We start from the raw sequence: 27,420 nt of genomic DNA, 5'->3' as shown, positions 1-27,420 counted from the left end.
ACTTGTGAAAAGTTAAAATGTTTTCTCTTTTATTTCATATCTATTCTAAACTCTTATTGTTGCTTTTGAAACAGATATTTTAGAAACAAAAAAGGATATAAGTGATCATCTAGCCCGATTTTGGCATTTTTAAACCAAGACCACAAATTCTTTTCACTCCTCCATCAAGAGGTGTTAGCTAGAGTCCTTGCTATTGAAACTCTGAGGTACTCCCTGTGAGATGCTTCACACACTGAGGTGGTTGCATGCTGGAGAGGCCACCTGTACACAATCGGATTGATGATTGGAGCTGAGTTTAGCCTTCTGCCATTCCCAGTGAAGCATCACACGACTGGAGTTGTTTGGGATCCTCCCATTCCAGCCCATCTGCCAAGTGAATACCCCTGAGTGGCTTCCATCAAAACTACATGAAAGAGGAGACCCATCCATCTGAGTGCTGGTACATTATTAATTCATGAAATTATGAAATATAACAAAATGACTGTTGTTTTAAGCAACTAACTTTTGGAGAGTTTTTGTCCTGTTTTTATTTTTACGGCACCAACAGATAAACAGACTTTGGTCCATGAAAGTGAGGTGCTAACATTACAAAATCTGAAATGTGTGGCTCTGGTCTGGGGACAGGGCAACAAGCCAAAGTCTGACAAGTCTTAAAATAAATACTATAGAGGACTTGAAAAGATTGAAAAAAAAATTACTAAGAGGTGGTAAAAAGTTTGGTACTACTTCTACCCAGGTAACCTGGAAAATACATAATGTACTTAATAAACTTGGTAATCTAGTCAAGATGTTTTCTGGATGAAGTGCTAAAGGTGCTACCTTGTTTCTTCCTGTTGTCTTTTTAAAAATGAGAGAAATGGGAGATGAAATAATCAACTGCTAATAGGATATGGAGTGAACGTAAAGGGCTTAGGACAACCATTCCAACAAGTGACTGGTTCTCAAAGTAAGAGAGGGTCTCAGGGTAGAGATGAAATTTAGTGCACTGTCAGTAGAACAAACCCTGTGGTTTAAGACTTCAGAAGGATGGGTGCCTGGGTGACTCAGTTGGTTCAGTGTCTGCCTTTGGATCAGTCATGATCCCAGGGTCCTGGGATCGAGTCCTATATTGGGCTCCCTGCTCAGCAGGGAGCCTGATTCTCTCTCTCATTCTCTCTCTCTGAGAAATAGATAAATAAAATCTTTTTAAAATTTAAAAAAAAAAAAAGACTTCAGAAGGATTTAAGCCTGTATCAAATGGCAAGAAAGAAAGAAAAAGGGCATGCCTTATTAGGTGCTCTAGGAGAGACAATAGTGCTTAGTGCACAAACAATAGCTTCACAGGGAAACCAAGATAGAGAAGGATTTACCCCCAAAAGATTTATGGGTTTGGTTTTGTCTAATGGAACAGATTAAGAATAGACACATAAAAGGCTCATGAGATTTTAAAGGAATTATATTAGCACTGAACAGCACAGAATGAGTAAAAAAAAAAAAAATTACCTGGAGATAACCAAAATTCTATATACAAGAAGCATTCTAAGAAAACTCAATTTTGTAGAAAGCATATTTTATTGAAAAGGAAGTTTTCAGAGGGCAGGACCAAAGCCATGTAGAATTATAACCCAAAGACTAAGACTAAACCTCAATCAGTAAATGAAAATGTCTGCCAGATTATATTTAAGAATTACTAGAGTATAGTGATTGCTCTGTGTCTCATTTTCTCCATTTTGGAAAAGGAATATTTACTCTGATCATTCTATGCCTATTTCCTCTTGGAACTTTCATCTCTCCCAAGAAAACAGATGATTTGTCTCTTCATTTCACAGGTTTACAGTCTAAGAGTAAATTTATCCAAAGGAGGGAGACCCAAAACAGAGATATTTTTAGAGCTAGATATGATTTAAATTGTGATTATGGACTTTAAACCTGAGCTACGTGACATAATAGAATGAGACTTTTGGTGGTTATTGCATGATGCAGGAAGATCAATACTGTTGCAAGCAGGGCTTGTACTACAATGGTTTAGCATGGAAGCAAATTATTTGAAACTTCATTTATGGGTACGCGGTCAGTGATCCCTCCCCTTGAATATGACGTGGTTGAGATTGCTTTAACCAGTAGAGCATGGCAGAAGTGATGTTAGATTGTCTCATATCATGAAACTTTCACTCTTTACTTGACACACTGACCTACCATCTAAGAAATCTAACTACTCTGCAGCTGCCATACTGAAGAGGCCATATTAGGCATTTCACTGGTAATTCCAGCTGAATTCAGCCTTTCAAATGTACCCTTCTAGTCACCGTATGTGTGAGTATGAATTTGCACCCTCCAATCCAGACTCTATAACAGTTGATTATCATCAAGTGGCCTCTATTACACCACATAAAACAGTAGGATTATGCAGCAGATCTCTGTTGGAAGTTCTGACCCACAAAATTTGTGTGATAGAGTAAAATTGTTGTAGGAGTTCTACTTCTAAGTTTTGGGATCCTTTGCTCCACAGCAATAGATACCTGGAATGTACACCTTCTCCTTTAAAGATCAATCTTTAACAGATAAAATTATGACAGGGAGAAATGAAGTGACTTGTACAGGTTTATGCAATAATATAGGGGAAGAACTGCAGTGCAAAACCAAAGCCCTTATCTTCCTCTTATTTCCACTACACCTCATCATCCTAAAGAAGTGCAATTTTCTTGTATAATGCTATCCTATAATGTTTGGAAATCAAGTACTCACCTTTATGAAAGTCAAACATGCTTCTTCTTAGTCCTTCTGTTTCTTTCCTTTTACCTGATTATCTTCTGCTATTTTATATTTCAAGACTCTGCCCACATAGAAAAATAATAAACATAGGTGAATTCTAATTTTAGTGCACTTCAAAATAGAAATGCAGGGTAGCCTGAAGACAGTAATTTCAAATCACAGGCATCTGCGATTACATCTTTTCTGTTTTAACAACAGCTGTGCTACTCGAAGTGAGATGCATTTGCTAACTTCTCTTGATAAGACTGTGAGAAATTAACAACAGTATTTCCTGAAACCATCAAGACAAAAAAATGTCAGTGACACTGAATACTGATGTAAATGATATTAAAATAGAACGCTTCTCTGAGAGGACACCCAAAACTTGTGAGAGTTTTTTTGGCTCTCAGTACCAGTAATTACTACAATGACTGCATATTGCGTAGAAGTACCAAGGGTTTTACATTTGAAACAGGAGATCTGACAGGTACAAGAAGATGAGGTAATAGTAACTGGGGCAAGAAATTTGAGGATGAATATAGCAACTTTCTTAACCACAATGTTTGAGGTGTTGTATCTATGGTTAACAACAGCCCAAATACCAATGGATCTTAGTTCTTCACCTATGGCAAACAGTCACTTTTGGACATGAAATACACAGTATTTGGAAAGGTAATGGATGTTCTGAGACTCTAGATGAATTTGAGAAGTTACCAGTGAATGAGAAGACATGTTAGCCTCTCAGTGATATGCACAAAGGACATAATATTCATGCTAATCCCTTTGTGCAGTAGCTGCAGTAGACCTGGAAAAACTGTTGGCAAACTATTCAAGGAATACACCTATTGTGGTTTATGTAGTTTTAATTATATCAAGACTGTAGCATTCATCTGATTGTTTACAACTAAAATCTTCCAAGTTGGTGGTACCAAGGGGATCCAAAGGGCTTTTACTCCATTAGAGCATTTTTCTTTGCTAAAACTATTATCCAATATATTTCTTAAAGTTTAATTTTTAAAAATCTTCTGTCTAATTTTTTTCCAATTTATTTATTTTCAGAAAAACGGTATTCATTATTTTTTCACCACACCCAGTGCTCCATGCAATCTGTGCCCTCTCTAACACCCACCACCCGGTTCCCCCAACCTCCCACCCCCTCACCACTTCAAACCCCTCAGATTGTTTTTCAGAGTCCATAGTCTCTCATGGTTCACCTCCCCTTCCAATTTACCCAAAAGCACATACCCTCCCCAATGTCCATAAACCTACATCCCTTCTCCCAACCCCCCTCCCCTCAGCAACCCACAGTTTGTTTCGTGAGATTAAGAGTCACTTATGGTTTGTCTCCCTCCCTATCCCATCTTGTTTCATGGATTCTTCTCCTACCCACTTAAGCCCCCATGTTGCATCACCACTTCCTCATATCAGGGAGATCATATGATAGTTGTCTTTCTCCGCTTGACTTATTTCGCTAAGCATGATACGCTCTAGTTCCATCCATGTTGTCGCAAGTGGCAAGATTTCATTTCTTTTGATGGCTGCATAGTATTCCATTGTGTATATATACCACCTCTTCTTTATCCATTCATCTGTTGATGGACATCTAGGTTCTTTCCATAGTTTGGCTATTGTGGACATTGTTGCTATAAACATTCAGGTGCACGTGCCCCTTTGGATCACTACGTTTGCATCTTTAGGGTAAATACCCAGTAGTGCAATTGCTGGGTCATAGGGCAGTTTTATTTTCAACAATTTGAGGAACCTCCATGCTGTTTTCCAGAGTGGTTGCACCAGCTTGCATTCCCACCAACAGTGTAGGAGGGTTCCCCTTTCTCCGCATCCACGCCAGCATCTGTCATTTCCTGATTTGTTGATTTTAGCCATTCTGACTGGTGTGAGGTGATAGCTCATTGTGGTTTTAATTTGTATTTCCCTGATGCTGAGTGATATGGAGCACTTTTTCATGTGTCTGTTGGCCATCTGGATGTCTTCTTTGCAGAAACGTCTGTTCATGTCCTCTGCCCATTTCTTGATTGGATTATTTGTTCTTTGGGTGTTGAGTTTGCTAAGTTCTTTATAGATTTTGGACACTAGATAAATCTGATATGTCGTTTGCAAATATCTTCTCCCATTCTGTCAGTTGTCTTTTGGTTTTGTTAACTGTTTCCTTTGCTGTGCAAAAGCTTTTGATCTTGATGAAATCCCAAAAGTTCATTTTTGCCTTTGCTTCCTGCAATCTACACATTTAATGCAATTCCTATCAAAGTACCATCCATATTTTTCAAAGAAATGGAACAAATAATTTTAAAATTTATATGGAACCAGAAAAGACCTCGAATAGCCAAAGGAATATTGAAAAAGAAAGCCAAAGTTGGTGGCATCACAATTCCGGACTTCAAGCTCTATTACAAAGCTGTCATCATCAAGACAGCATGGTACTGCACAAAAACAGATAAATAGATCAATGGGACAGAATAGAGAGCCCAGAAATAGACCCTCAACTCTATGGTCAACTAATCTTTGACAAAGCAGGAAAGAATGTCCAATGGAAAAAAGACAGCCTCTTTAATAAATGGTACTGGGAAAATTGGACAGCCATGTGCAGAAAAATGAAATTGGACCATTTCCTTACACCACACACAAAAATAGATTCAAAATGGATTAAGGACCTCAATGTGAGAAAGGAATCCATCAAAATCCTTGAGGAGAACACAGGCAGCAACCTCTTCGACCTCAGCTGCAGCAACATCTTCCTAGGAACATCGCTAATTTTTGCCATATATAAACACTCATTTAAAAATAGAAATATACTATTTCTGTGATAAAGACTTAAGGCCCTACCTATTTCTCTGCCCCCATTCACAGTCATCTCTTATAACTAGAATGGAAAGCACTTAATTTCACACTGTTTTCTGAGCTACAGTCAATCCAACCCAGGATCAAGAAAGACTTTAGTCAGAGAAATTTACAAGTTCCAAGCCAACAGATCTACATTTCCACACTGAGATGACTTTTGATAACTGCACTCTTTTCTTGTGGTGACTTCTCCTTCCAAGTTTGGTTTATGAAATGAAGTCATCCTATATTCTGTACCAAGTAACTGAGTCTCAGTTCCTTGTTTGATCTCATGCCTGAGTCTTGGTTTGGATTTCCTGCAGATTTCCCCTATTCACCCAGGATTGTGTCCCACTCTGTTCTTGGAGATTCTGTATTCTAATCTTGTTATGAACATTTTAGCCTAGCAGTGGGAATTATGCTACTTCTCTCCAATTTCTTTGGTGTCCCTATAATGCTCTTTAGAATCTTTGCTTCAGTACATAGCTGCCTTAACTAAGTTTTAAGTTACTTAACACCTAACTCTCACACTCTTGCTAGTATTCCTGGACACCAGTGTGATGGCCTGCCTGTCTATCCACCTGTCATGACCCATTATTGTTTAGTGCTCACCATTACATTTTCCAGATAAAATGCTTTGCCTGTCTGGCTGGATTTCCATCACTCGATTCTTGTTCAATTTGCAAGAACTGATTTTATCTCAGTGTTGGCTTTTAGTCTCCCACTTATATGCGACTTAAACTCTTTCTGCCACTACCAAGTCCTATATTGGTTAGAGGAGGACAGCTGCTGGATGATAGCTAATAGAGAAACAGTTACATTACTCTAATAATTAAAAATGCATTGTAAATCAGTAGTTCCCATACAGTTTTAATAAAAATTTACCTCTTTTAATTTTAACTTATAAGAAAATGCTTGTGCTATGCTTTCTCCTTGATATTTGATAAGAATAAATGAAGGCCACAGAGTCAGAAATTGAATCTCAATGTTTTTAATATGTGCATATTTACAGAGGTTACTATTTAAGTGAAAGGGGTAGTTTTTATATTTACTTCTAAATAATAGAATTCTCACAGTGGAAAAATACAACATATTTATTTATATATGAAGTCACAGTTTTTCTCTGTGATGCAGTGAAATAAAGCATATGGCCATGATGTGTGTAAAGTTTTTATTTAAAAAGCTAATAATTCTGATCTGGATTTTTTTTATCAAGAACTTAATATGAATATATATATATTTATCAATTATTTTATTCATTTACAAAGTAAAAAAAAAAGTTGCAAGTTTTTAAAATAGTCTTCATTGTATTGTATGGAGTAAGTATTTGTCTTGGTCCAATTAGGAGACAGAGCCACACAGTAATTTAAATAGGGGAAGTTTAACATTCAGAATTATTAAGCTATAATAAAATCATAACTATAAAGATGAAAAGAATATGTTCTAAAGGGCTTCTCCACCTTCTCCTAGAGCTAAGGAAATATACCAAAGAAGGACATACTTAGGATATATTCTAACCCCTTACAGGATAGTGTTCAGACCTAGTTTGAACAGTGAGGTTTGTTGGACTGATGGAGTTAAAGCTAGTTTACAGATATCAAGCAAGAAGAAAAATTAAATAAAAAAAAAAAAAAAAGAAAAAGAACCTCTGGACTGGGGTTGCATGGTTGCCAAGGAACTGTGTGCTCTGGGTGCAAAGATGGAACAGAGCAACATCAAATGTCCCTACACACCTGTCCTTTGCCTGACAGTGTGGCAAGAGCAAGAAAAAACAAAATACCATTTATCCTAATCAGGAAAGAGGAGCTCCCTTCCCCCTGCAGTGTCTCTCTAGAGCCAGCTATCAACAAAATTTAAAATCATACTTGTCATAAGGTAGAAAATGCAGGAAGTGTTCTCTTATCATTGAGAACCAACATACTAAAGTGAGAATTTGGATTTGTGAGGCTCTACTGTCATAGACATCATATAAGCTATCTCACTATATTGTATATGTACATTAAACACAAAATAAAACAACTCTTTTATACCATGTTTTTGTCCTATAAGTATTACCACTACCTGTATGCAATAAAAAATTAGTAATAGTTATAAATATTTCAACATTTAAAAACATTTAGGTGGATAATATTGATGGTCTAGATATTTTGAGAAGTTTCCCTCTGAATTGAAACTGATAAAACCTTCATTCTAGATAAGCTTCCCTGTGTTGCCAGAAACAGTTGAAATTATTCCATGGGCTTTACGTCAATCTTCTTTTTTTTTTTTTTTTTTTAAAGTAATCTTTATACCAAACATGGGGCTTCAGCTCATGAGTCCAAGATCAAGAGTCACATGTTCTACCAAATGAGCAAGCCAAGCACCTCTACATCAATCTTTGTATTTGGCTTTATTATATATAAAAGATAGACTTCCATCTATTCTGACTTCCTTTCTTGTTTTATTTCCCATGTTAGACTTTAGATACATGGCAGTGGCAATAATCCACACTAATAAATGCTAAATTTTGATGTAGCTTACAATCAATGTCCACACATTGTTTTCATGGGAAGCCATAAGCAACCATATTGGACTGAGTGGTCAGAGTCACAGGTAATCTTTCTGTGCTCAGAACAATACATATTTCTTGTTCCCACATTAACAAATGAGGACCACATAAGACAGTAGGCATTTTGTTGCACTATACAAAATAAGGATAATTCTAAAGAATCTGACCCCTTCCTGGTTATCTAATTTTTCTGTATGGGAGGTTGAATCTCTGCTGGCAGAGTGTTTGTCACCACACTGAATGCAAATCCCTTTTACTATCTTGTAGTAACAACAATGTGTTGACTAATTTAATGTAGTTTTTGTCTCACCAGAAATTTAAAAAAAAGTATATATATAAATATATATATATAATATTGGCGATCATTAACATAATGATATTTTGAAGTCAAATCTTTATTCCTAGTGCTTTAACCTCCCAGAAGGAATTGGAACTCATCCTAGAATTAGATTTGTGCTCTTTACATCCACATGAACTGAGTGGTTTTGTTCTAGAAGTTAGTCCAGCTTACCAGTTAAAGGTATGCAGTTTGGAGTCAAAACTTCAAACTTTGCCATTGAATTTTAGGTTTTCTATTTATATATTCATCTACTTACTCTCTCAGCCAATGTGAGGCCCTGTGCTACATCATGAGGATATAGCACTGAGCAGGACAGACTCCATCCCTGCCTTCATAGAACTTACATTCTAGCCCAGAATACACACATTAAATAAATATCAACTGAGTAACTGAAAATTTTGGTAAGTAGTTTGAAGAAGTATACAGTGTACTATGAAAGGTGGAAGAGAGGTCTAGTTTTTCTTGCAGGTTAAGGAAGGCTTGCTTGAGAAAAGTACACTTGACTCCAGGTTTGAAAAATGACTAGGAACTGATAAAGGTGGGGTTCTGGAGTCTTGGGATTGAGAGAGTTGTCCAGCTAGAAGGAGAGGCCCCTGGAAAAGCCTGGAGGCATGGGAGCAACCTGATGTGATGGAGGACCTAAAAGGAAAATAACATTCTCAAGAGGACAGAAGATAAGAAAAGTCTGGTGAGGAAGCAGAGGATTCAACACACTGAATCTCATTTCCCCCTTCTGGAAAATGGAAAAAATAATGTCTCTGTTTCAGAAATGTTATAAAGATTAAATAATACAGTGTTTACAAAGTCTTTGGTACATAGCCTTTCCAGACTAAGCAGTCTAAAGTACAACAGTGAGCAATGCAGTGTCTTTCTATTTATTTTTTAATTTATAGTTTCTGCATAATTTCAATTCTAATCATAAATTTTTAAGGATAGTACGTTTACATCTTAGATTTTTAAAATAAATCTTGTCATTATTTATGTATTTAGAAGTGACTACACATTGGAGAGATGGGGAATACTCTCTCTCTCTCTCTCTATATATATATATATGTATGTATATATATAAAACTAGAGTGCATGTACTTTGGAACACAGATGCTCAACTATTTCAGTAAATTAATAATTTAGACTTTAGTTTGAAGAATTGCAACCTTAGGTATCTCCTATTAACATATTTCCTCTTTTTTCCTAAAACCATGGAAAACACAATTAGCCACGTGGTATCTGTTGTGACTTTCTTCACTGGACGAGAAAAATTGCTTGAGTTTTAAGGTGTTCTCCAATATTCAATTAAATAAACTTTGGGTTAAGAGAAAAAAACAATGGGCCTTCTTGTACTACTTTTAAAGGAACACTGGACCTAATTGTAAAAGTAACTTGACCTCATTTTCGACGTGAAAGACACCACCATAAGAAGGTGTCCTGGTGCTCAAGAGTTAGTCCCCCAGTAAGCATTTTATTCTTGAAGTGTTGTCAGAAGCAAGCTTGAAGTGGACACATTGTTTTTCACTTTTACCTTTTAAATATAAGTTATAAAAAGCTCGTTGAACATTACTTTTTTTTTTTACCTTTGTATTTATATTTTTCCCTCAGGGAGCATTTTAAATGGTATGTTCTTATTATTCCCTCTCTCCCATTAGATTTGTTTCTCTAGAGTATTATTCTTTTATTTTATGTTTTACACGAGAAACTGACAGCTCTTGCCTTGCTAAAAGGATCCATTGTCTGCTTTTTTCTGATGAAAACACTTGCCCAATGTTCCATTGACCTTTTGAATTTTCCCTCTTTACTTCTTCTGTATCCTGGTTGCAACATGAGCTTTCTTTTCCCAATAACCCACAAGAAAATACACGAATGATAATAGAGAAAAATGTCAGAAACATGAAAACCCAGTGCTAAGAATTGGGCCTGTATCACTGTGAAAGTCTAACCCCTGGTGTTCTGAGAGTAAAAATATCTACCAGGTCTTCCAAGAAAATTGAAAAGGAAAACATTTCAGAGATACTTATTGAGATATTAGGATGGTCAGAGCAACGTCTTTCTCTACTAAAGGAAAGTATAAGCAGGTATGTGTACTTGCAGGGGGCAAAATCTATTTATGACCAAGCCAAAGAGCCAAATGTCAGAAATAAACTGATCAAGCCTGTCATTTACAGCCTTTGAATGTTTTGAACAAGGGTATTTCAGTTGTGGAACTGGAAAAAGGCCTGTGACACTGTGGAGAGGTATTTCACAGAGCGTGAAAATGTCATTTAAGAAAATGACTACCCCATTTGCCTTTCAAACTTTTGTTTGTTTGTTTGTTTGTTTTGTATTTATTTTTACAGTGGAAACCTCTATGGTAGTACTAATGGAAAAATTAGTGAGTTTTGAAGGGAACAGTAAGCTACAATTCATTAATAAAAACTATGCCTTTTCTGTTTGAGTATTATGGGATGCCATGGAAATGACTATACTGACAAGTAAAAATTAAAAGTGGCTTAATTCTCCACTGTGAAAATAAAGGAAGAGATAACTACTTCTCCCCCAATTTTCTTACAGCATTTAAGTTAGAAAACTTGTATTTAAGTACATTTGAAAGAAATGTACTTAAATTTCTTTTGAAATGTGTATAAACCTTTTGAAACCTAGATAGGTCTTTTGTCAGTTTTATGACCCAGGAGTGCTTTTCTCAAAGACTTAGGAACCAGTTTTTTGAAATGTAAACCTCACAGGAGATTGGGTCACTATTTCCCAGTTTCTGTGGGAGGGTAGGAATTAAATCTTTGTGGGTGTCTTGTTCCATGTTAGAAAACTGCCTCCTGCTATAAAGATTGAGAACCTTGTTTTTCTTTCAGTAATCAATTAACTAACATAGATGGTCACCTCAATTACCAGGTAAATTTAGGATGTACTTGTGTGACAGTTGGTACTGCCCAATGCTCTTATTTGAGGACTTATTATCCTTTTTTATTTTTTAAGATTTTTTTAAATTTATTTTCAGCATAACAGTATTCATTGTTTTTGTACCACACCCAGTGCTCCATGCAATCTGTGCCCTCTCTAACACCCACCACCTGGTTCCCCCAACCTCCCACCCCCTCACCACTTCAAACCCCTCAGATTGTTTTTCAGAGTCCATAGTCTCTCATGGTTCACCTCCCCTTCCAATTTCCCCCAACTCCCTTCTTCTAACTCCCCATGTCCTCCATGCTATTTGTTATGCTCCACAAATAACTGAAACCATATGATAATTGACTCTCTCTGCTTGACTTATTTCACTCAGCATAATCTCCTCCAGTCCCATGCTTGTTGCTACAAAAGTTGGGTATTCATCCTTTCTGATAGAGGCATCATACTCCATAGTGTATATGGACCACATCTTTCTTATCCATTCTTTCGTTGAAGGGCATCTTGGTTCTTTCCAAAGTTTGGCGACCGTGGCCATTGTTGCTATAAACATTGGGGTACAGATGGCCCTTTTTTTCACTACTTCTGTATCTTTGGGGTAAATACCCCGTAGTGCAATTGCAGGGTCCTAGGGAAGCTCTATTTTTAATTTCTTGTGGAATCTCCACACTGTTCTCCAAAGAGGCTGCACCAACTTGTATTCCCACCAACAGTGGAAGAGGGTTCCCCTTTCTCCACATCCCCTCCAACACATGTTGTTTCCTGTCTTGCTAATTTTGGCCATTCTAACTGGTGAAAGATGATATCTCAATGTGGTTTTAATTTGACTCTCCCTGATGGCTAGTGATGATGAACATTTTTTCATATGTCTGATAGCCATTTGTATGTCTTCATTGGAGAAGTGTCTGTTCATATCTTCTGCCCATTTTTTGATATGATTATCTGTTTTGTGTGTGTTGAGTTTGAGGAGTTCTTTATAGATCCTGGATATCAACCTTTTGTCTGTACTGTCATTTGCAAATATCTTCTCCCATTCCGTGGGTTGCCTCTTTGTTTTCTTGACTGTTTCCTTTGCTGTGCAGAAGCTTTTGATTTTGATGAAGTCCCAGAAGTATATTTTGGCTTTTGTTTCCTTTGTCTTTGAAGACATATCTTGAAAGAATTTGCTGTGGCTGATATCGAAGAGATTACTGTCTATGTTCTCCTCTAGGATTCTGATGGATTCCTGTCTCACATTGAGGTCTTTTATCCATTTTGAGTTTATCTTTGTGTACAGTGTAAGAGAATGGTCGAGTTTCATTCTTCTACATATAGCTGCCCAGTTTTCCCAGCACCATTTATTGAAGAGAATGTCTTTTTTCCATTGTATATTTTTTCCTGTTTAGTCGAAGATTATTTGACCATAGTGTTGAGGGTGCATATCTGGGCTCTCTACTCTGTTCCACTGGTCTATGTGTCTGTTTTTATGCCAGTACCATGCTGTCTTGGTGAACACAGCTTTGTAGTAAAGCTTGAAATCAGGTAAGGTGATGCCGCCAGTTTTATTTTTGTTTTTCAACATTTCCTTAGTGATTCGGGGTCTTTTCTGATTCCATACAAATTTTTGGATTATTTGCTCCAGCTCTTTGAATAATACCAGTGGAATTTTGATTGGAATGGCATTAAAAGTATAGATTGCTCTAGGCAGTATAGACATTTTAACAATGTTTATTCTTCTGATCCAAGGGCATGGAATGGTCTTCCATCTATTTGTGTCTTCTTCAATTTCTTTCATGAGTGTTCTGTAGTTCCTCAAGTACAGATCCTTTACCTCTTTGGTTAGGTTTATTCCCAGGTATCTTATGGTTCTTGGTGCTATAGTAAATGGAATTGATTCTCTAATTTCCCTTTCATTGTTAGTGTATAAGAAAGTCACTGATTTCTGCACATTGACTTTGTATCCTATCATGTTACTGAATTGCTGTATTTAAGATTTTATTTATTTATTTGACAGAGATCTCTACTTGATCTACTTGATCTACTTGATCTCTACTGTGATCTCTACTTGATCACGAGTAGGAAAAAAGGCAGGCAGAGAGAGAGGAGGGGAAGCAGGCTGCCTGCCGAGCAGAGAGACCTACAGGAGGATGGATCCCAGGCCTTGAGATCATGACCTGAGCAGGGGGCAGAAGCGTAACCCACTGAGCCACCCAGATGCCCCCTTATTATCCTTATTATTTATTATTATCCTTATTATTATTATTATCCTTATCCTTTTTATTTGAGGACTTATTACTTATTACATCTCCTTGGCTATGTAAAGGGATGAATATTCTTTATGTCTTTGTGATCTCTTTATGGACTACCTGTTTTGCATATCACATTCTGATTTAACAATTATTCATTAATGAAGTATTCTCTTTACTACGTTTATGGAGAGTCTTTCTGGATTGGAAGAAGAGTTTATTTTTAATTATATTTCCCCAATGTAATATGATCTAAAAGTACCTTTTAAAATTGGTGTGTGTTGCAATCAACTAGAATAAATATAATAAACCAACGTCTTCTATTTGAAATAAGTTTACTTTAGTCTTGGGGTGCCTGGGTGGCTTAGCTGGCTAAGCCACTGCCTTTGGCTCAGGTTGTGATCGCAGAGTCCCAGATTTGAGACCCTCATCTGCAGAGTCCCAGATTTGAGACCCTCATCTCCAAGCTCTGCAGGAAGTCTGCTTCTCTCTCTGACGTTCTCCCCTCTCATGCTCTCTCTCACTCTCTCTCTTTCTGTCAAATAAATAAATTAAATCTTAAAAAAAAAGTTTACTTCAGTCTTTTCAAGCCCTTGTGTATGGATAAGAAGAATTTGTATGGATGTGAAAAATCTAATCTACAGCATCATGAAATTTGCTGAGACAGACACCCAACTTATCTTCCTTATCATGATTTTCTTTCTCAACCTGTCATTACGATTAAAGTAGTTGTAAATAAAAATAAATAAACATAGTTGGTGATAACATAAAAATATTATCAAGGTATAATCAATGATATATTTCCAGAGGGTCATTAAATATCTCCTATTAATTGTCCTAACTTAAAAAGTGTCTGAGAAATGAGAGCTGTATCAATAAGTAGAATCTAACAAAAGTTTTATTAAAATTTACATATGATGCCATTTGCCAAACAATTTTTTCATCACTATTCCATGAAATAATACAGATACCTTCTCACTAGGTGGAAGTCACTGGTGGGTTTCATCAAAACTTTGGTTTCGTGTCTATTTGACTATGATTTTACTGTTGATGCAAATAAACACAAATTATTTAATTTGATTAAATAGGCACTAATGACATAGTAATTATGAAATGCTGAATAGTGATAATCCTTAGCCATAATGAAGTCTTGAAAATGAAAAATGGGAGACACAAGGAGGGCTAAAGGAGTTGTATGTATCTAACATAGATTAATTTCTAGTGATAACTTTTCATGTTGGACTTTCCTGAGGAAAGTTTACCTTCTCACCAAAACTAAAGTGGAATAATGACATATAATCCCCTCACTGATATGAATTAGGAAAAGTCAGGAGGATAAAAATATAACTGTGCTCCTTTTTATAATCAGGGTTTAATTAAATAATGTATTTCCACAAGCTCATTTAAACCTCATCTATTTTATCTTCCTAATTACATAGAAGATTCTATGAAATGGGAACTATGGGGAGTCTTCCTGTCTAAGCCTGCCATTTACAGATGTTGAGTGAGTAGATTCTGAACATTGCCTAAGTTTGCTGACACTATGGAGACTCTTAAAGGAATAACAGATTGAGAATTTTAGTCATAAATAAATTCTCTGAAATGAGAGGTCTTTAATTCTATGGTAGACTGTCATAGGACCAACAACTAAAGAGGTTCAATAAACCTGAGAAGACAAAAGAAAAGGCTAATTAGAGTTAGACATATTTATCTCAAAGTATGCTGAAAATTTCCGTAATAAAGTACCATCAATGAAAGACTGCATTGTCTGTTTCATTGTCCATCCAGGATCTCTGATCTGGTTAATATCCAGGACCTCAGGCTACTTCTGTATCTAGAGTCCTAACTATTCAAGTTAGATATAGAGCTGCCTCTTCTCCCTCAAGCAGAAATGTGACTTTTTTTTTTTTTTTTTTTTTTTTCAGTAGTTAGTATAAGTCTTCTCCATGGCCTACCTAGTCTTCTTGATAGATAGCTCTTGAGAGCATTTAAGAGTAGCTGGCATTGTAGATCTGAATAGCACGAAGTATAGCTTTGTTGTGAAACATTCAGGTGTTTCCACTTCCTCAGCAACTCTAGGTTTGATGTCTTTGCTGCCTGCCTCACATCCATCTCCCTCAGGATTGACATTCAACTCTGAGTGTCAGTTTTGTTTAGCCAAATTTTTCTATCAATTTAGTGGCCATAAATCACAGAGAGGTTGTGGGGAGGAGGAGGCAAAACTAAACCCTGACTCACATATAGGACTAGGGCCTGGCTCATATATGGTTAGGGGTCATTGGACACGGCATTAAAGTTCAGAAATTCTTGATGAGATCAGAAAATAAGACATGTATGACAGACCCCTTGCTTTTCTGTCTCTCACAGTTCATCTCCAGCACTTCACAGAGGGATCAACCTGTTTTTCTAGCCTGGTTGTTCTCTGTGGCTCATTGCGAGGGAACAACAAATGCCTCTCAGATGACACTGGTGGCAGGAAGTGTTGGGTACCTTTGTTCTTCCCTATTTTAGATATCTCCCCACCTGTTTTTCTCTAATGAAGTTGCACTTTACTCTGACAACAGCCCAAATATTAGATGAGCCCCCATGGAATTGCTTCATAGCAATTCCAGTTCTTCATAGAAGTGTTCAGGTACATATCACAAAGCCATGTAGATTTGGGGGAAAGGGGAAGAAATCATGATCTTTGGTAAAGAAACCAGTGTAGATGAATGAGAGTTGTAGTTGGCAGTAGTTGGTTCTTTCCTACAATATCTGAAATCCATCAAACATATTTCTCACAACAGAGAAATATTATGTTTTTTTTTTCAATTTATTTATTTTCAGAAAAACATTATTCATTATTTTTTCACCACACCCAGTGCTCCATGCAAGCCGTGCCCTCTATAATACCTACCACCTGGTACCCCAACCTCCCACCCCCCCGCCACTTCAAACCCCTCAGATTGTTTTTCAGAGTCCATAGTCTCTCATGGTTCACCTCCCCTTCCAATTTATCCAAATTCCCTACTCCTCTCTAACGCCCCTTGTCCTCCATGCTATTTGTTATGCTCCACAAATAAGTGAAACCATATGATAACTGACTCTCTCTGCTTGACTTATTTCACCCAACTTTTGTAGCAACATGGACGGGACTGGAAGAGATTATGCTGAGTGAAATACTATGTTTTTTAAAAGATACACATCTTTTTAGAGATATTTCTCTACCTTTTATTGTCAAACCCTAACCCATTTCCTACAAATAAACTCGGTCTTAGAGTGTATTTGCCTTCTCCTTGCTCTACGTTACATTATAAACCTTCCTAAAGAAAAATATATCAAGTGGCATCAGGTCCAAAATGCTTTTATTTTACCCACAAGTTTCCTTCTTCATTGAGGAAGATGGACTCCTTCATTGAAGGATGGAAGTTTCAATTTTCCAACATTCATGTACTATGTTTATACACATTAATTCTTGCTTATGTTACCAGTTTATTTGTGTTTGTTTTTTAGTGCAAAGCTAGAGAGACTTTATTTTCTAGATAAAGTTATACTTTGAATCTTTTAATGGTAATGAAAACAATATTCCAGGATACTAAGGGACGTAAACCGGTCAAAGGATTATATTTGCACTTTTATTTTCTTTCAGTTTCAATAGACAGAATATATTTAAATAAAATCTACACTGTTTTCATCACTATGTATGACAGGAGAATACTTCACTGGCTGAAAATCCTGAGCCCCTAACCTGGCTTTGCTCTTTTTTTTAATTAGAAGCCCAATACAGAGAGAGCACCAAAGCACTGGCAAAGACTATCTGGCTATTGCTCTAGCAACATGGAGAAGATGTCTTATTTGTTTTTATTGTTGTTGTTTGTTTGTTTGTTTTTGTATCTCAGGGAGAAACATGGCCATCACGTAACTCTACCCACAACTTCAACCAATGGATTAATTCTATTGACCATTCTCTGGCAAAAGCCATTGTCTTACTAAAGGACACATCTCCCTAAGTGATTAGAGAGGTAAGTATTTGAGCAGGACATTTGTATGCATTATTTATTTTTCTTCAGTTCCCATATCCTATAAGGAAGGGTGTGATAACTTTAATTGGAACAACAACCAAGTTTAGTAGTAATTTCTATTCCCTTAAAAGGACACATCATCGCATGAGGAATATGGGGAGATAAAGCCTCAGGAACAATCCTCCAAAGATCTACTACAATCCCATTTAAGAAATTCTAGTTTTAGTTCTGTAATGTGATGTGTAATGTGGGTGTTGTCACTAGCTATTTGATTGAATCTTTATAATATTCTGAGATTTTTTAATAAATGACTTCAGTATCATTCTAGACACAATCCTTAAGGAGTTAGATCTCTACTAACAATCAGGCCCATAATCCTAAACCTATATGTTACCAGGTTAGCATGATCCCTCAGAGAACAAGAATTTCTGTGTGGTGGTGTTACATTGTTCCTAAAACCCCACACTAACCACTGCAGGATTATAAAATGACCAAAACACAGTCACTGTGCTCACCTAGCTCTGAACCTAGGAAAAATTATGTAAATAAGCAAATGACTTCATTAATATTTAGAGTCAATGTGAATCAACGTCAAAGACCTATGTGCTCTATAAACAATGAAGATCTATGAAAAGGAAAATAAGTTGTTATTCTGTTATTATTCAATCAAGGGAGAAATAACATCCTATATGCATCTGAGGGGGCAAATAAATTTTCCTGGTGGAGGATAATTACTAAATGAATTTGTTAAATTGTCTGTATTTGGAGGCTTAAAGAATAAAGGCTATTTTTTATTAAGAGTGATTTGATGGGAATTGCACTCAAGTTAAAGGAAGGGATGACCAAAAGACAGAGGGGCAGGAAAACATAGTGTATGTTTTGACAGAAGAAGTAAGCTAGTTTAGCTAGAGTTTATAGTTCTAGGAGAAATCCCCCAGAAAGAAAGCAAGGATACTGAAGCAATGGAAAGCTATTTAATAGCCCCCCAAAAAAAAGATGTTTATGCCCTGTGTTAGGAGCTTTGATAAACTATGGATATTGCTAAACAATGAAGTAACAAGACTGGAACTGTGCATAATGAAGATACTTTGGCAATACAATAAGTGAGGACATACCCATGAGTTAAGAAGTGTAGTAAGTTGAAAGGAGTCTCACAAAAAGATCATGTCCACCTAGAACCTCAGAATGTGAATATAGATGATGTTGTTAGTTAAGGATCTCAAAATGAAATCATTTTGGATTTATGGTAAGGTCTAAATGCTATGATCAGAGTCCTTATAGACTAGGAGAAGACACAGAAAAACAAAGAGATGGGCACCTGGGTGGCTCAGTGGGTTAAGCCGCTGCCTTCGGCTCAGGTCATGATCTCAGGGTCCTGGGATCAAGTCCCGCATCGGGCTCTCTGCTCAGCAGGGAGCCTGCTTCCCTCTCTCTCTCTGCCTGCCTCTCTATCTACTTGTGATTTCTCTCTGTCAAATAAATAAATAAAATCTTTAAAAAAAAAAAAAAGAAAAAAAAAAAGAAAAACAAAGAGATGATGTGAAAATGGAAGCAGATCATAATAATGTATTCATAAGCCAAAGAATCTGAAGGATTGCCTATAACTGAAATAGAAGGGCATGGGATGGTTCCTTCCTCAGAGTCTCCAGAAGAAACCAATCTTGCTGATACTTTGATTTCAAGCTTCTGTCCTCCTTACCCAATAGAAAATAAATTCTGTTTTTAAGCCACCCAGTTTGTGGTGGTTTGTTATGTCGATCCCAGAAAATCAATGTAAGAGACTATAGCAGAAGTCCAAATGAAGCATAATAAAGGTCTGAACTAAAGAGGAAGTAGAAACAGAAAGGAGCATGTGACCACAGAATTTACCAGAAAGTTTATGTATCACAGACCCTGACTTATCCATCCCTCTTTGAGGCTTATGCTGAATTATTCATGGAAATTGGAAATTCGTTACTTAAAGCCCACACACCACATAAATTACTAAGTATACAAAGCCTAGACTAGCCCCTGTCTACATGACAGAGCCAGTAACCTATTTAAAGTCAGTTGCAGTGTAAGAAAGAATTCATTTTCAGTTTGGTAATCACAGATGGTGGTGATATTCCTGGTGATATCAGAAACAATAATTTAGGGAAGGAGCTTTTTTGCAGTTAAGTAAAAATCAGATTTTCTAACAATTTGTAATATACTCATCCCCTAAAATCTAGTCCACTGCAGGATTTAGCCCATGGGCTGTAGTTTGCTGGCCCCTGATACAAAGAAACAACTCTAATGAAATGTGTGAAGGGTATAATTGGAGTATGTATACAGTACAAAATGGTCACAAAGCAGGGGAAGCAGTTTCTTGTCACTGTGTACTGGGAAAGCCTTTCTAATTCCTATGGTGAATTATGTTTATTTGGTCTTCTCTGGGGGCGGGGGGGTTTATTGACCTGTGGTTTAGACCACAAGCTCCTCTAGAAAGTGCTCCATTGTTTGTTCATCATTATATCTACATTTTTGAGTACACAGCACATCAAATAGTAGATGCTAATTCATCTTGAAAAATGGATAACCTGGGTCTTGGGTACCGGTAAGCTATCCAAGTGGAGATATAAAGTACGTGTTAAAAACATGGATCTTTGGGAAACTGGATGGCTCAGTCAATTGAACATCCCACTCTTGACTTCATCTCAGGTCATGATCTCATACTTGTGAAATTAAGCCTGTGTTGGGCTCAGAGTTGGTGCTCAGCAAGGGCTCTGCTTGAGATTCTCTCTCTCTCTCCTTCTGTCCCTCTCCTTGCTTGTGCTCCATAAATAAATAAATAAATAAATAAATGTCTTTATATTTTTAATTTAAATAAATAAAATCTTTAAGAAATATAGATCTTGAATTCAGGAAAATCATTGGACTGGCAACATGGGTTTAGGTAATCAACACAGATGCAACTGCTGAAACTTTAGAATTGACCGAGATCTCTGAGGGTGAGGTTATTACAAAGGAAAAGACCTGAGGATGAACTTTGATAAATACAAGTATCATATTGGTTGTTGCACTGAGTATAGTCAGGCATTTTGGATATACTAACTGTAGAGCCAAAGAGATACTTTAAATAAATATATTCAATAAATTGGTGAAATGGAACTTTATTATAACTCTTGACTTTCTCTAGTTTTTTTCTTGTTTGGCCCGTCACTTAGGGGAAATGTCAAGTGATTCTGAAGACCACCTGGAGTTGCTTTAACTTCAATCCCCTGAGAAGCCTCAAAAGGTCAAGTATCATCTCCTACTGCTTTTCAGATGCCTTTACATCGTACCGAGTTCCTAGTTAATCCTCCCCAGTCCTGTAAAATTCACATGTGCCCGTGCTCTAGATAGAAATGACACACATTCTTTCAATTTTGGAAACAGAGCTTTTTCTCATAGACTCAAGGGGATAATCCACATTTTAAAGACAGATTTTAAAATATTGAAAGCTATAAAGATTAGAGTAGCTCTTTAAAAATTCCCTAAAAAGCACATTATGCAGTAATAATGTACACTGTCTTAAAAAATATATGATTCAAATTTCAAAGATAAAGTCAGGAATAATTTTAAGTGAATTTATCGATATATATTAATCATGATATTATAGTATTTAAAAATACATGCATACATATGCATGTATGCATATAGAAACCAAAATGCACACATATAAACACAAGTACCATGTGTGTTCATTACTGATAATAGCTCAACAAAAGTAATAAACACTTTGAGAACTTAGCATATGCCAAAGATGAACTAAGTCACTGTAAATATTAGCTTCTTTATCCTTCCAGCAACTCTGAAGTAGATAATATTATTTTTTACATTTTTCAATTACTACTTTATTTAGCCAACACAAATGAGTCTCAAAATAAACCAAAAGCTTACTCTCCAATTTAAGTCAAGAAATTGTTTATTTAGCACCTTCTATCTACTAATCAGTATGCCACATCTTAAACACAATGTCTTACTTCTATATAAGAAAAGATAAATTAATGTAGAGGGCACAGCTTGCATGGAGCACTGGGTGTGGTGAAAAAATAATGAATACTGTTTTTCTGAAAATAAATAAATTGGAAAAAAAAAAAAAAAAACTCCCACGGGCAACTTCAGTAATCTCCAAGTTGTGTCACAGTATCTTCCAAACAGTAATTATATTGATTTTTATGTGAAATACAGGTAACAAAACTCTTCTGAGAATGCCATTATCACCAAAAAAAAAAAGAAAAGAAAAAAGAAAAGATATATTAATGTAGTCATGGACATCAAAGGAGCTATTTGCCCTCAAGGTAAATACCAGTCTCCATGCTAGAAGACAGAAACCAAAACCAAACTGTAAAAAATCTTTCAAAAGGGAAATTTTCAGGTTTAAAAAAAAAAAAAAAAGGAATAGACAGCTAGTTACCAATGGATTACTGTTATTTTGCCTTATTCTATTCCTTTTCCTTCTTCTTGCTTTCACTTAGGAATTGGCCCTATCTTTTCTATTTTAAATAATCCTCCATTCATTTTAAAGTGGAATGAAGAGGGTGGAACTGCTCAAACTATTTTGCTATTTCCCAAGACACACTGTTAAAACTCTTGTTTAATTAAATTGATTCTTTGTTTATTGAGAGAGAGTATGTGTGGGCAGGCACTTGAGCTGGAGGGTGGGGAAGAAGGAAAGAGAGCGAGAGAGTCCCAAGCAGACTCCCTGATGAGTGTAGAGCTCCACTCAGGACTCGATCTTGGACCCTGAGATCATGACCTGAGCTGAAATCAAGAGTCTGATGCTTAACCAACTAAGCCACCCAACACACCAAAGCTCTCATTTGATTTTAAAAGCCTAGCTAATTTCTTTGGGGAGGTGGAGAGAAAGGGAAAAGAAATAGATGGTGACATAAGGCCCTGGGACCTTTGACAGCCAGTGTGACTGGTGCTTGTCCAAAACTGGGCTGTAGGGATTTCTGGGGCCCCTTTCACTGGCCTCTCCTACCCAACGTGGGGTTAAGGGAGGGAGAGAGGGTGCCACAGCCAGATTCTGTGAAGGCCTGATCCGGGCTGCTGGTTTTGGGAGTCACAAGGTTTCCATCGGGGGTCTTCAACATGAGGACATGATGGGGTACCTGGAAGTAAAGCCTGCAGAAGCATCCCCACTCCCACCTCCAACTTCATCTGGGATGTTCTCATTCTCACATTAGTCCACACTCAGTCTCCATCATTGGTTTTTGGCTCTAGCAGCTTTTGCTCCAAGAAATTGTAAAGGTCCTTTCAGCTGTGCTAGATCCACAATGTTAAGTATAACAATTCGAAATAGCTATTCGGGTAACCTGGAGAGTTTTTTATATCTTTTTTATATCTGTGACCTGGAGAGTTTTGTTCCTTGCCTATTCCAACTTCAGTCAAGTGATTCAGTTGTTTATGCATGTGCTTACTGAGGGGTCTGTCCCCTGTGGATCATTGTCTAAAATATTCTATCCCTGTTTCATTCAAGCTCCAAGGCCAGTGTTGTAATCATAGTTCAAAGCATACAAAATTGTGGTACAATAATCATGTTGAAGATCCAAAAAAAAAAAAAAAGAATGTGAAATTCTCTTCCTAATTGGATATAATTTCTAAAGAAAATGATCAGGAATTGAGACACTTAGACTCTCAGATACATGCTTTTAATATGTAACTGCTTGGCCTACCATAGAGATTTGTCAGACACAAGGAGAGAAGCATGTAAAGAAAAGTCTTTACTTGACTGATATGATAGTTCCTAGTGTTATTATTTGTCTCTACAGCGAAGCTGTGTTGGCCTTGCTCAGGACAGTGCATGGTCATAGAGAGCACACAAGCACCTCATCTTCATGAAATCACCTCCATGGATAATGATAATGACTTTGATGATTTGAAAGGGGAGCTACATAAATATATCCCCAAATACCTTGTTGGAAAAATTAAAGCAACAAGAAATACAAAGCATGACGCGTTGATTGAAGGAAGAATGATTGGAGCAAACTGTGCTACGGGAGAAATTCTGGTGTTGCTGGACAGCCACTGTGAAGTGAATGTGTTGTGGTTGTAGCCCTTGCTGGCTGTCATCCAAGAGGACCAGCAGCCCATAACTTGGCACCCAGCTGATATCATCAGTGCAGAAATGCTTGTCTACAACTTGTTGCCCTCCATGAACAGGAAGGATTCAGCTGGGGGCCATACTTCAAAATGGGACCTTGTTCCCCTTTCTGAGCTACAAGGACCAGATGGAGATAATTCAACAGTAAAGTCACCTGTAGTGACTAGAGGATTGTTTGCCATGAATAGATACCATTTCAGTGAATTGGCAGTATAACAGTGGCGTGTAAATTTGGAGAGAAAAAGATTTAGAAATATCACTTAGGATCTGAAATGTGGTGGTAAGATCTTCATCTTTCCTTGCTCTGTAGTAGGACATTTTTTCTGGGGAAAAAAAAAAACCCACCATCATATGGATAGGACACTGTGACACATAACTGAGGCTGGCACACGTTTGGTTGAATGAATACAAGGAGCATCATTTTCCCTTAAGACCTGATCTGAGGACCAAGAGTTATGGAAGTATCAGTGAGTATATTGAAATGAAGAAGAAATTGGGCTATAAATAATTTAAATGATATCCAGATACTATTTATCCAGAAATGCAGATATTAACATAAGGAACATGTGGAAAAAAGGCACAATTTAAGTATAAGAAAAGTCAGTTAAGAAACTGTTGCATAGCTCTAAGGAAAACCCTGAGAGAACTGGAGGAAGGTCTGAACTAAGGCAGGACTTGATTGATTATCTTACATACTACCTATTAGAATTTTCTGTTTGGAAAATAGGATATAAGTGCATTAAAAACAAATGAATAAGAGATTCTAGTTTTATCCATTGCTTCATACCCATCAGTCCTTTATTTACTATGTGTAAGAAAGTTCAACAAACCCTAAATTTATATATTCAAAGATAAATAAGATTGAGCCTAATTTCCCAAAGAACATACAGTATACCAAAAGAGACAAACAGATGCTAATGCTGCTATTCTTTCACTCATTAGAAGTCAAGGTGAAGAAGGAAAGGAATTAAAGAATGACTCCCAAAGGATGAGAGGAGATGTGGACATCACCAAAGATGACAGGCAAGGTGGGAGAGCACAGCTGGCAAGGAAGATGATAAATTAAAAGTTGGAAGATAAAATACAAACTCTGTGATCAAGTTTACAGCTACAGAAGTTATCAAAGCCGAAGATACAGACTTCCGTGTTATCTCAATCTGATAGGAAGACATTTTGCCACAAGAAGAATGAAATCCAAAGGTATACTTTGAGTTTGTGATGTAATGAGGGATTGATTGAGGCTGTATTGTGTATGACCTTGAATAAATCACTTCACTTTTGGTTCCCAATTTGCTCTTCAGTAAAATTAGAAAATAAAGCTAAGAATTTTTCCAAAAGTTGTATGCATTCCTAGTGAATTCCTTCTTTTTCTTGGTGCCCATCTCCCTGTCTCCACCAAACTTTGAGACTATTCTTGTAACAAACAACAAGAGAATCAGTAAGGTTAATAAAATTGTGTTTTGTTTTGTTTTAATGCCAAGTCGCTATTGCTCACTGATGGATCAGGTTACACTGGAAAAAGACGGTCACTAAACAATCTCAAAAGGTGTTCCCTCTCTAAGCTGAAAAAGCCATCTTCTTTCCATTTCCCCCGCAACTGAGTGACATTTCTGCTGTTGGAAATCTAAAGGACAACCCCTTGAAGTCCCCATTGGTCATTACACTGGAATCTGCTCTACATACCCATGACAATGTCTATCAAATTTGGTTTCCTTAGTTAAGAGTTGCAGTCGGACCCTAATATGGAATAGCAGTAAGTGGTGAAAATGTAATACTCTGCCTTACCCAGAATAGGTGGTGGTAACTTTTTTTTAATTCAAATTAGTTTGTTTATGCTAAAAGTTAAGGATTATTTTAGCAGTGCTCAGCATGTGATTCTGTGTTAAAGAGTGCCAAAGATCCTCCCGGTGTTGCTCACATATTTTCTGATTTGAGCAACAAATGCTCTAAGTTTGAATAAGAACTTTGGTAAACATGAATAAGAAAAATGACAATAAGTTTTTAGCATCTTTTGATCAAACTGAAAAAAAAGCAAAATAGCATGGGTCACTGACTATAAATGTGTATTAAATTAACATGACTCTCATCTTCTAATTATATAATACAGTAGTAGTATGAGTCCTGGTTGCCAATTCAGAATAATGCATTTCAAGGCACTGGCAGTAGATTATAATAGAAAAAGATGGGCCAAATCAAATCTGAGAATAAGGAAAGTAAAGTTGAATATAAGTGAACTTTTTTGAATGAGATGGATGAACATCTCTGAATGAAATATTCAGGACTATGTAGCAAACTGCCAAGAAAATTCAATTTCATGGGAAAATTAAAATGAGAATCAAAAGTCTCTAGATGACACACACACAGGCACACACTTATATTTGTGTTTAGCAAAAACAAATAGATTACTAGGTAAGCTACTAGATCTTTTACATCTGTATGTCTTTTCCTTCCTTTGTTTCCATAAGTACTTGTAATCATTGTCCTAATCATTATTTCTGAACCAAGGCTGATTTTTTTTTCTTTTAAATTCATCTGCCTTCTTTCCTTATCTCCCCCAAACCTAAAGTAAGTGTAGATGTTGTATATTTTTGAATAATTTATCATGTTGAGGAGCTGCACAAATGTAAAAAACAGATTTAATACCACAATTGACAGAGAGGGCACTCTGCAATGACAGGCTCTAGAGTCCAGAATTTTAAAGAGTTTTATTCAGCTCTAGAAACCTTGTTTCCCTTCTTTGTTTCTAACTGAACAGAATTATTTAAACAAAACTCCTCATCTTTGTTTTGAATATTAGCACTAATTAAATTATGTGGTGAGATAGCACATATCAAGTTTTCTGCCATCCTCTAACATTCTTATAAGATGTGATCTCTGTGTTTGATATTAAAGGGACCGAGGTATTGAGAAGAGGAAGTAACTTGTCCACTTGTCCATTTTTGAATAGGTAACAGACAATGGAGTCAAGATGGAAAATTTTGACTCTAAAGCCTGCCTCTCAACCACTACGCCAAAAACTTGCTATCAGTTTTTAAATGCTTCAGCCATGCAATGTATACATTCAAGAAAGATGTAGCTTTCTCCAAAATGATATTAGATTTTGATAGAAGATGCCTATAGGTCTCAGAAAATCATTGTGGTTGTCAGTTAACTTCAGGGTGATACTTCATGACAAGGAAGATGGGAGAGAAAAAAATTACAATTGACCTACCCAATAAACTTACTGCCAATGAAGAACAATCTTTTACTGCTCATGAAGACTCTCTCCTTGACCACACTTTAATCACGCAGCTCTAAGCTTTTTTCCTGATGAGGCCTCTCTACCATATCCCTCTCCACTTTTCACCCACGCAACCCCCGCCCCAGCAGTATCTGCTCACTCTGGTCTGCCCTCAGCAAGAATCCCATTAGGTCAGATTAGCAAGAATGCCCCGAATCTTGATGTCTCTTCTCAATAATCTTCCATCCACCAACCATCTCCCCTCCCAAACACCCACCCACCTACCCCGCTGCTTGACTATAAATCTTCTCTTGTCCTTATATTCAAAATTGAGTCCAATTCTATACTGATGTCTCTTTCCCCTTATTATAATAGTTCCTGAATAAAGTCTGTTTTTACGGCTCTAACTACTTTCAGGCTCTGTTTTGTTTTTTCTTTAACACTGTACACATGCAGGGCAGAGAAGCATGAAAAGAGGAATGAATTTTGAAGATAATGACAATTTTTAAAAAGCCACAGT

At 36.7% G+C, this 27,420-nt stretch overlaps 2 pseudogenes; both read left to right on the top strand.

The window, feature by feature from the left end:
- The first annotated feature begins 3,044 nt into the window (after positions 1–3,044).
- Positions 3,045–3,524, top strand: LOC122907132 (annotated as a pseudogene).
- A 19,155-nt stretch (positions 3,525–22,679) lies between these two features.
- On the top strand, positions 22,680–24,239 carry LOC122907448 (annotated as a pseudogene).
- Positions 24,240–27,420: the final 3,181 nt, after the last annotated feature.

Source organism: Neovison vison, chromosome 5 (assembly GCF_020171115.1).
Source record: "Neovison vison isolate M4711 chromosome 5, ASM_NN_V1, whole genome shotgun sequence".
NCBI lineage: Eukaryota > Metazoa > Chordata > Mammalia > Carnivora > Mustelidae > Neogale > Neogale vison.
The sequence above is the reverse complement of the archived record's forward strand: the minus strand, read 5'-3'. Positions and strand labels throughout refer to the sequence as shown.